The following is a 10073-nucleotide window of genomic DNA, read 5'->3' on the forward strand; positions in this document are numbered from 1 at the left end:
CAATGTCTAGGTATTTACCCTGGGGAAATGAAAACTTAAGTTTACAGAAAAAACATTCATATACGTGTTTATAGCATCTCTTCATAATTACTCAAAACTAGGAAGAACCTCAGTGGGTGAATGGCTAAAACAACTGTGATACATCCTTACCATGAATACATGCAGTAGCAAAAAGAATGAACTATTGATAAAAGCAACAACTTGGATGCATCTCAAAAACATTTTGCTCAATTAAAAAAGCCAGTGTTAATAGGTTACATATATATGAATTTCATTTATGTGACTTTTTTGGAAAGGTAAAACTGTAGTGACAGAGGACAGATTAGTGGTTATCAGTGGGTAGGGGTGGTAGGTATGATCATAAAGGATAATGCAAGATAGTTTTTGGGGCAGAGTTGTTCTGTATCTTGATTATGGTGGTGGCTATACAAATTGACACATATACTAACATTTGTAAAACTTTACACCAAAAATAAAAAGTTAAATTTACTGTATAGTAATTTAGAAAATGAAACTTTTGAAAAGTGCAGATTCTTATTCAAGAGGTCCAGCAATGGGTCCTGGGACTCTGCATTTCTTATAAGCTCCTGGCTGATGCTGGGGCTCTCGGGAACACAAGTGGAGGGGGTTAGGCTCTACAGAGGAAACATCATAATACCCAGCTTCAGCTCATTTCATTCCTATGCTGAGAGACCTTTAATGGATCCATAGTTCTTCCAAGATAAAATTCAAATATTTTATCACTTCAAAAACTTAAGGTAAACTCTTTCCCCTGAAATCTCCCATATCTCTCAGATCATACCCTACAGTAGTGTATATGCTCTGCTTTGTTTGTGGCCTAGCATGCTCTCTACCCACCCATTCCCTGGAGATGAGTGACCCCTTAGTCACTGGCCAGCTTGAAAGGCACCTTCCCAGGGAAGCCATCCCCGACCCTGCCAGTCCCTGACACACCCGTGCGGAATGAGGGTGCACCTTCTAGTGCAGTGTGCACACTATTTTGCGGTCATGTTCTTTCACTTTTCAGATATTTCTCTCCCTAGGAACACAGCCTTTTCAAGGACAGGATCTATGTCTTGTAGGCCCAGTGCCTAGCATCATGGCAAATAGTGAGGGTCACTGAGGAGCTTACAGAATGAAGACAAACCGACTTTATAGAAATAGTGAATGTTCAGAAGCAGGAAAGTATCCTATTAGGAACTATGGGGAAAAGAATGAAGGACATTCATTGATTTCCAAGAACAGAAGATGCCAGGGAAGGAAAAGGGCTTCCTCCACAATCTGTGCTGCCCACTCCATGCAGGAGATAGGGTCCATCCACATTTGTAAAGAACATGTAATATAGGCATCACTTCCATCACCACCACCATCATATCTCCCCAATATCACCACCATCTTCACCATTACCACTGTGTAACATCAACAACATTGCTGTCATCATCACTGTCATCACCAACATACCATCATCATCTCAATCTCTTAATGTTATTGCAGTTTGTGTGGTGTAACAAAAATAATAATGACTCCAAAAATGAAATAATAAAAATGTTAAAAAGCATATGTGGCCAGGCACGGTGGCTCACGCCTGTAATCCCAGCACTTTGGGAGGCTGAGGTGGGCAGATCACCTAAGGTCAGGAGTTTGAGACCAGCCTGGTCAACATGGTGAAACCCTGTCTCTAATAAAAATACAAAAATTAGCTGGGCATGGTGGCAGGCACCTGTAATCTCAACTACTCGGGGGGCTGAGACAGGAGAATTGCTTGAACCTGGGAGGCGGAGGTGGCAGTGAGCTGAGATTGCGCCATTGCACTCCAGCCTGGGTGACAAGACAGAAATGAGATCTCAAAAATAAGAAAGAAAGAGAGAGAGAGAGAGAGGCAGAAAGGAAGGAAGGAAGAGAAAAAGAAAGGATGAGAAAGAAAGAAAGAAAGAAAGAAAGAAAGAAAGAAAGAAAGAAAGAAAAGAAAGAGAGAGAGAAAGAAAGAAAGAACATGCATAGTACCTGACAATTTGCAAAGTGCTTCCTTGGAATTAACTCCAGCTGCATAAGGAGGATGCGCTGAGTTATTCACCTCACTACAGCCTGAGTTTTATTCTTTTCTCCAAGCCCTTACATATTATTGTCTTTGGATTTCCTACATTTATGTGGGGCTCTAGGCAGGAATTCTTCTGCCCATCTTGCAGGTAGTATAACTGAGACCCTGGGAGGTTAAGATTATAGAACTTGTTAGCAAAGGATCAAGGAGAAAGATGGTTTCTAAGTAGGGCCCACCAAAGTGCCAGAGATCCCCAAGAGGTGTGATAAGTGGCCTGAACCATCACAGAGCACAAAGCACAGGAAATCAGTTCTCAGAACTCATTTGGGAAGTCAGTGGCAAGTTCACACACCAAGGTGAAAGTGGCACTGTAAAAGGATGGATGGAGGTATAGTAAAGAGGAAGAGGAAGAAAAGAGGAAACAAAACGTGGCCATAAAGTGTTAGGTTCTGATACATAGTGAAGGAACAGAAGGTGAATCCTTGTAAAGTGGCTAGCCTGTGGGGAGCCACACCATCACCTGCTCCAAGTTACCCCTCCTCTGCCCTCAACCAAAGAAGATTGTGCATGAGAGTTCTACCATTGATTGAGAGACTCTCTAGGATCATAACATCTTGAATTCAGTCCTGCTTTAGCCATCGTCTATGGTAATAAGTGATCTTGAACAAGTCAACTAAAGCCTCCTCTTCAGAAGGTCCCCAGACAAGGTATCTGGGTTGCTGAAGGCTTGGGAGTGGAGGATGCACATGAATTGCCATTGCCTGTCTTGGGTTGGGTTGTGGTACTTTTGAAGGAGGCAGTGACAAGGTGGCTTTGTTTCCTAGGATGGGGTGCTAGAGAGTGAGATTGTGATGCTTGTCATTTGGTCCAATAGCTACTGCTTTCAGTTGAGCACTGGTGAGGAACCCTAATTGATTCTTCTATGTAAATGGCTCTTGCACCTCAATTTTCTTGGCAATTATTCCCCAGCTGTGCCCTTCTTGCTGCATAAAACCTCAATCAATCCTTCATTAAAATGCTACAGAAACAAAGCTTTTCCCCCTTGTTCCCTAATTTTTCCCCGAGTGGATTGGATTTGTTGTGACTCAAATGGAAAAGGACTAGCTTTGTAAGCAGGTTCAGATTCTAGCCCGGTTCCTATTTATTTATAGCCCAAATTATTTCAACAACTGCTGTCAAGTAAAAACTCTGTTTAATCAGAGGCAGGTAAACGTGCCAGTTTCATCTCGTTGCCTAAGTAGTCTCCTCTGCTGTGGAGGAGGAGGATGCCACTCTGGGTCTTGTCCCAGGTGCTGTGGGGCTGGGGACCAAGACAGTTCTAGACTTGCTACCCATTCAGGCCTGGCCACTCAGGTTGTAGCCACTTGTGTCATTTGGTAGGAAAAGTGAGAAGTTATGAGCCAGAGGTTTCAATTATGGTTTTGCCACTTACTGATTCTATGACTTATAAGGTTACTTAGCTTCTTGGGGTCAGGGTTCACTCATTTAAAAATGGTGATGTTACTAACTACAAATATAAATGAGTTAATGTAAGCCTCCAGTCACAGCTTGGAAGACAGTGGTTTCTTTCTCTTTTTTTCTTTTCTTTTTTCTTTCTTTTTTTTTTGAGATGGAGCCTTGCTCTGTTACCCAAGCTGGAGTGCAGTGGCACGATCTTGGCTCACTGCAGCCTCTGCCTCTGGGGTTCAAGCGATTCTCCTGCCTCAGCCTCCCAAGTAGCTGAGATTACAGGCACACACCACCATACCTGGCTAATTTTTGTATTTTTAGTAGAGACAGGGTTTTGCCATGTTGGCTAGGCTGGTCTTGAACTCCTGATCTCAGGCAATCCGCCCACCTTGACCTCCCAAAGTGCTGAGATTACAGGTGTGAGCCACTGTGCCCGGCCACACAGTGATTTCTTAATTTATGGTTCATGAAAATTATAAAAATTGGCATTTTAATTATAAGTGATTGAATGAAGTCAGACATTGGAGAACTGAATGAATAAATGGACACATTTATTCAACAAAGATTGTTGAGGATCTGCTAGGTGTCAGGCATTGTGCAAACTGGTAGAGAGAATAAGATATTCTCTCTGGCTTCATAGAGTTTACATGGTCAGAGAGCGAGGACAATAAACACAAAAAACATATAATCATGCATATTGACAAGTCTGTTTTAAAAAGAACAGGGAACTATAGGAGAGAAGGGAGCAGGAGTGGGAATAAATTGTACTGGGAAGCAGTCGGGGAGTTTTTCTTGAGGAGGCAACACTTGAGCTGAGACAAGAAAAGCAAGCAGGAATTAACTGGACAAAGAGGAGGAGGAGTGTATGTCTCACTATGAAGCAAGAAAGAGCTACGCACAGTCAAGGAAGGAGAAGTGAAGCCAGGGAAGCTCAATTGGATGGCCAAGCCAGTGCCTGGCAGGAAGGAGGCTGGAGAGGAGGGCAAAAGCATGTGGGCTTTGTGTGCTAGAGAAAGTATTTTACATTTTCACATAGGCACCATGGAAGGGTTTTAAGCAAGGAAGTAATGTAATTCTATTTATTAGGACTAGATGAAGTTGAATTGAATAAAAGGTTACTAAGGGTGCAAATGCCATTTTTATGGGAAGAGCTTATGCACTCACCCTGAGGGCTGGCATAAGGCAAGAGTGGCATTGAGTGTCCTTGGCTCTTCCTGGCTTTGGTCCCTGCTATGGAGCTGGGGACAGGCTCATAGATGCTGCAGCCTCAGTGGCTACAGATTCTGCCCATCTAAAGCCATGGACTTTCCCATGACCAGGGCCCATTTTGCCATTGGGTCTGAGAATTCCCAGGAGTGGGAATTCAGAAGATGTCAGCTATGTGGCCTGAACTGGAATTCCAACTGGATCATTTCATTCCACTATCGATTGGAAGAGGAACAGTGAAGCTGTGCTGTTAGCTGGAGTAAACTGGAGTTGAGAAACTCACTGTGTATTTTTCAGAAAAAAAATAATTCTTAACAACCTCAAACTACTCTCAATATTGTAAGTCACCTTGACAGCACAAGGACTTGAATGGTTTGCCTGGAGGGCTAACAATCTTGGCTCTCCCAGGTGCCTGTCCCCATTGGGAGATGGTGCAAGCTAAGCCAGCTGTGCATCTCTCCTATTATATCATGGACCAGGGGACCATAGACATTTTGAAAGGGAATGTATCTGCCTCTCTCACACTTCAGCCTGCTTGTGGGATGGCTTGGCCCAGACAGCAGCAGGCACTATGTCTTTTCTAAATGTTCTGCCTCTTGATGTAAGCAAGCGGTCTGTGGAGAGATTTATCAGAGGCCCTTGTGATGGATGCATGTCTTCTTATAAGCTGATATTCCAGGGGAGAGTCCCTTCTAAACAAGAGAGGGAACTGAAGGCAGACTGGCAGCAGTTCTAGTGTCCTACAAGGCTGTGGCTCGTCCTGTGAGCTGGACGGCCGGGTCTGAGGCAGGACGTCAGGCAGGGCCATGCTGAGAGCATCTCACATTTATTGAGAGCCTGCTGTCCTCTGGGCACTGTGTTTTCCTCTTGCCATCCCATTTATCCCTCCAGTCATGCTCCGCTTTGTGGATGGAGCAGTTGAGGCTCAAAGGGGTTACATAAAGCACCCAAAGACATATGGGCAGGAAGTGACAGAACCTGGATTTGAATGCAAATCTTTCTGGCTGTTTCCATATTGTCTCACAGCCTATCCCAGCATCGTGTGTGTGTGTGTGTGTGTGGGGGGCGGGGGGGAGTGGGGGGTGGGGGTGGGTGTTTAGGGATGCCCTCTTCCTAAGGATGTGTCCTGGGGCTAAGTCATTGTTCTTGGGGGTGCAGGGAAGGGACAGCGGATCGAGAGGGTCTCAGTTTGCCTCTGGCCTGTCAGTGGGCCACCTTCCTCTCCTCTGTGATGCAGGGGCAGTGTGACCACCTTGCCAGCCTGCCCTCCTCCAGCCTGCTGGGAGCCTCGCATGAGACAACCGATCTGAAAGCTCCTCAGGGAGGACACAGCACAGGAGAGGCAGCTGAGGCTCTAAGGGCAGCTGTGACCAACTGCCAGCAGCCACTGAGGGAGACCCCAGCCCTGGCATGGCTACAAATGGGCTCAGCTCCAAGGGAACAGAGAATTGGGCCACATTTGCCTGGGCTGGGTCAGAAATGGCAATTCCTGAGCCCATGTCACCAGCTCCCATTTGCACGGCTGAGGAGGTGCCTGGGCTTGCTGTGCACTGCCTGGCTTTCATCTCCGCTTTTTAAGGCACACATCAGCCTGGGCAGCTCTTGACCCACAAGGTGGACTCTTCTGGGCCAGCCGCAGGCAGTGGCCACCCTGTCCTGCCAGGCCACAGAAAGGCCCTGGGCCACTCCCAACTGGAGCCAGTGCTCCTGGAGAGAGCAGTGACCTGGACCAGCAGCCCTGCGGATCCCCTCTTGCTCCTGCACTCGCCTCCTCCTTGCAGTGACTCTGCAGTGGGAGTGGGAGGTGTCAGAGCAATTAGGCGGAAACTCCCTTCATGCACCTCTAATTTTCGAGCTCTCTGAATCTCATTAGTTCCCGGGCTTTCCTGCTCTGCCCTCCTGTTCTTTGCTCGCAGCAAATCCTAGGAGCAGCCAGTCACCCTGTTGCTGGCGGTGATGATGAGATCCCAGGCCGGTGGCACAGAGGCTTCCCTGGGAGGAAGTCCCCTGTTTGGGCACCCAGCATTGTTCAGGGCCTCCTCTAGTCCTGTTCTACTTTAGGCCTTACCTTCTCATTTCTGTCTGCTGGAGCAAAAGGCTCTGAATTCAGAGTTGGGAATTCTCAGGCCTGGTCTGAGATTTGTCTACCCTGATGATGATGACGATCATGATAATACTACACTAATAGTAGTTAAAAGAGTTACCATTTACCAATTGCCTATTCTGTATTAGGAGCAATTTAAACCTCATCACATCTAATTCTAACAACATCCCCACAAGACAAGCATTATAGTCCTTCCATAGATGAGAACATCTATGCTTAGAGATTAAGTGACTTTCTCAGACTCAAACAGCTGGAAGGTGACTGAGCTGAGGTTTGTACCCATGTCTTGATGACTAAGCCCAGCTGTGTCCACCAGGGCACCTTGACCTAGTACTTCTGGGAGCCCCAGGGTCACTCATTCAGAGGCTCCCAGAGCTGCCAGGACCCCAGATCATTGCGGCTCCCTCATCCTGGCAGTGAGGAGGCTCAGGCCTCCGTGCTAGTGCCCCACTCCTTGATTCTACCCATCCCTCCCTCCCTGTGGCCTGCAGACATTCTGACTGCTACTTCGTTTCAACCAGAGCACCTCTTCTGGGCTGAGTGCTGTGGAAAGGGCCAGGTAGGAAGGGAGACTCAAAGTAGCTTAACTCAGTTTCTCCCTGGAGTTTCCCTTTGGAGACCCTAGAAACACATCTGGGAAGTGAATGGGAAGATGAGAAGAAGTAAGCAAAATTGGGAAGAGTGAAGGCCTTGGAAGTGCAGAGGATGCCGGTCACTCCAGGTGCTCTGGGGAGTGTTTCTGTTTAGAGTGGCATGCGGAGTGAGTGCTCTCCTAGCACTGCAGGGGTCCAGGCAGAGTGCGACTCTGCTAGGCTCAACTCTTTCTTCTTCTCTGAAGGAATCAGAGACTGAAACAAGGATGGCTTCATCAGTTTGGCCATAGCCTGGAAAGACTGGGAAACCCAGCAGCTCTCTGGCCCCTGGGCTCACAGAAGACACAGTTCTTGGAAGTGGTCATCCCTGCCTGCGATGACTGACCTGCCTCTTGCCAGGCTTCCATCCTTGCTTCAAGGCCTGCTAATCATCAGCTCCACTGGGAGATCTTTGCAGGCTGCCCTGGAATCATAGCTCCAGGCCTTTGTTCTAGAACATCTATTGCATTGTATTGTACCTATTGCTTTATATGTTTTTCTTCCTTTTCTCCAAGACAAGAATGTGCACTCATTTAAGCCTGGGATGGCCTCTTCTTATGTGCATATTCAGTTCCAAGAAATATTTAAACTATCACTAGCATAATTCAGCATCCATAATGAGTTTATACTCTTGTGTATTGAGATCAAATGACTTTTCCTGTCTTTGTGGTTCATATTATTAATATTCTTCTTATCGCTTTGCTCTGCTTAGTTCTTTTTTTTTTATATCTTTGCCTCTCACCCCCCTTTTCTGCCTTGGCATTTGTTTGTTCTTTCAGCAAATGTCCACTGGGCACCTACTGTGTGCCAGGCACTGTTCTAGGTGCTGGGGATACAGAAATGAACAGGAAAATTGATTGGCTCATTTATTTGAAAGCACAGAATTAGGGTTGACTCAGGGTGAAGCTTGATCCACTGGCTCAACAGTGTCACCCCCAGAGCTCCCATCTCCGTGGGCACTCACCCTGTGGGTTAACTGGGTCTTTGGGGTGCCATTTCCTGGACATGCCTCAAGACTTCCCTGAATGAATGGTTCATCTGGTAATGAATGAGGCCACACAGGCTCCCTCATACTTGTCCCTGGTGTGGGAGCTGCCTTCTAAGGTTTCATAATGAGAACATGCTTTTTTAGGGGAGCAGGTGTGTGGTAGACTCTGGACTCCTACGCTGCTGTCTTCTGATTATTCCCAGAGAACTGCACCTCTCCGCTCTGGTTGGTCTGAGGCTGTTTTTGTCACCCCACAGGCCTGTGTTGTTTGTTCCTAAAGCAGAGAGACATCTGTCATCCTCACTGACCCCTGACAGATGCCACATTCAAAGACCCAGCACATGAAGCAGCAGCGGTGGCAGCACTGTCATTGCGGCGCTCACACACGCACACCGACACACTCGTTTCTTCTTCCTGGCAGGCAAACCTTCCTGCCCCTCCCCGCCAACCCATGCTTCCACGCCTACGAGATTCAAAAGAGGGTAACAGCGGAACTGCAGGCCCGAAGCACTTGCTGGACAGTGGGGACACCTCTGGGTTGAGGGGACAGGGTTAAATGGCGTAGAACAGGAAGAATATTCCTCCTCCTGGGTGTGAATGAGTCTCCTTTGATCTCTGCAGGAAGTGCCTTACCCAGCCCCTGTTACCTTTAGGAGGAAGAACTTGAGGAAATGGTGTGGGCACATGCACAAAATATGGGGCTTACTTTTAGCATGAAGGGGAAACTGAGGATGCCCAGCTCATTGTGTAAGAGAGTGAAGGTTTGACCGAGGGTGGCTTCTAAAGCAAAACTTAGACAGATGACGATAGGGATGAGGTGGCAGGATCAGAAGACAAAGAAGAACCAGGCACGGATTCACTCGTACTTGTAGGAGGACCTTGGACATATTTTATGTAATACAGAACATTTCCTCTTTTAGGATTGTAAGTAATATCATGGTAGATGTTACTGGAAATTTTATCACTCCCACCCTGTGGGTCTTAGCAGGAATCATCCCGAATGGTGTTGGTGGACTTGTTTTGGAGAAGTCTGTGTTGAGGGCAGGGGTGATAGGACTTCGTGTTCAACTTGGCAGGCTCCTGGAGGGAGAGAGTGGCCTGGGACAGGCATTAGAGGGTCAGGCCCTCTGGGCTTAAAAGAGAAAAAGGAAGAGGGGAATGTCTTGGAGAAGGAGGGGCCAATCACTTGTTAGGTCCTAGGCAGTGTCTTGGTGTCATGTATTAGAAGGGAGGTAGAGGGAGCGGGGAGGTATCAGCCTGTAGACAACATCCTGTTCTAATGGGTGGGTGTGAGAAGGTGCGGGAGATGCTTTGAGACATATTTAATCATATCTCCTGCAGACAAGTCAGTGAATCCCACTCTACCATGTAGGCTTATCAAAGGACACTAGCAGAAAAAGACTGGTCTAATCCTGAGAGTTTCCTTGGAGGACTTCCTCTTAGTGTAGCCCCACCTAAGGCTCTGGGATGTTGGAGAACAGCGGGAGAGAGAGAGAGGACCTGTTCTGTGGCTCTCAGCTAGGTTGCAGGAGTCTTGGGGGTGGGACAGAGGATTCTCAGCTGATCTTCCCTGCTTTTCCTTAATATCCCCCACTGCTTGAAGGAGCTGTTCCACTTGTATCTTTTTCTTTTATTGTGCTTTGGCTCAAATATTTA

General features: G+C 47.0%; 1 protein-coding gene across 46 annotated transcripts in view; it reads left to right on the forward strand.

Moving 5' to 3' along the window:
• KCNMA1 (potassium calcium-activated channel subfamily M alpha 1) overlaps positions 1–10073 on the forward strand; it is a 779318-nt gene that overhangs the window by 266656 nt on the left and 502589 nt on the right. The gene's annotated exons all lie outside the window — the stretch shown is intronic.

Source organism: Symphalangus syndactylus, chromosome 4 (assembly GCF_028878055.3).
Source record: "Symphalangus syndactylus isolate Jambi chromosome 4, NHGRI_mSymSyn1-v2.1_pri, whole genome shotgun sequence".
Taxonomy (NCBI): domain Eukaryota; kingdom Metazoa; phylum Chordata; class Mammalia; order Primates; family Hylobatidae; genus Symphalangus; species Symphalangus syndactylus.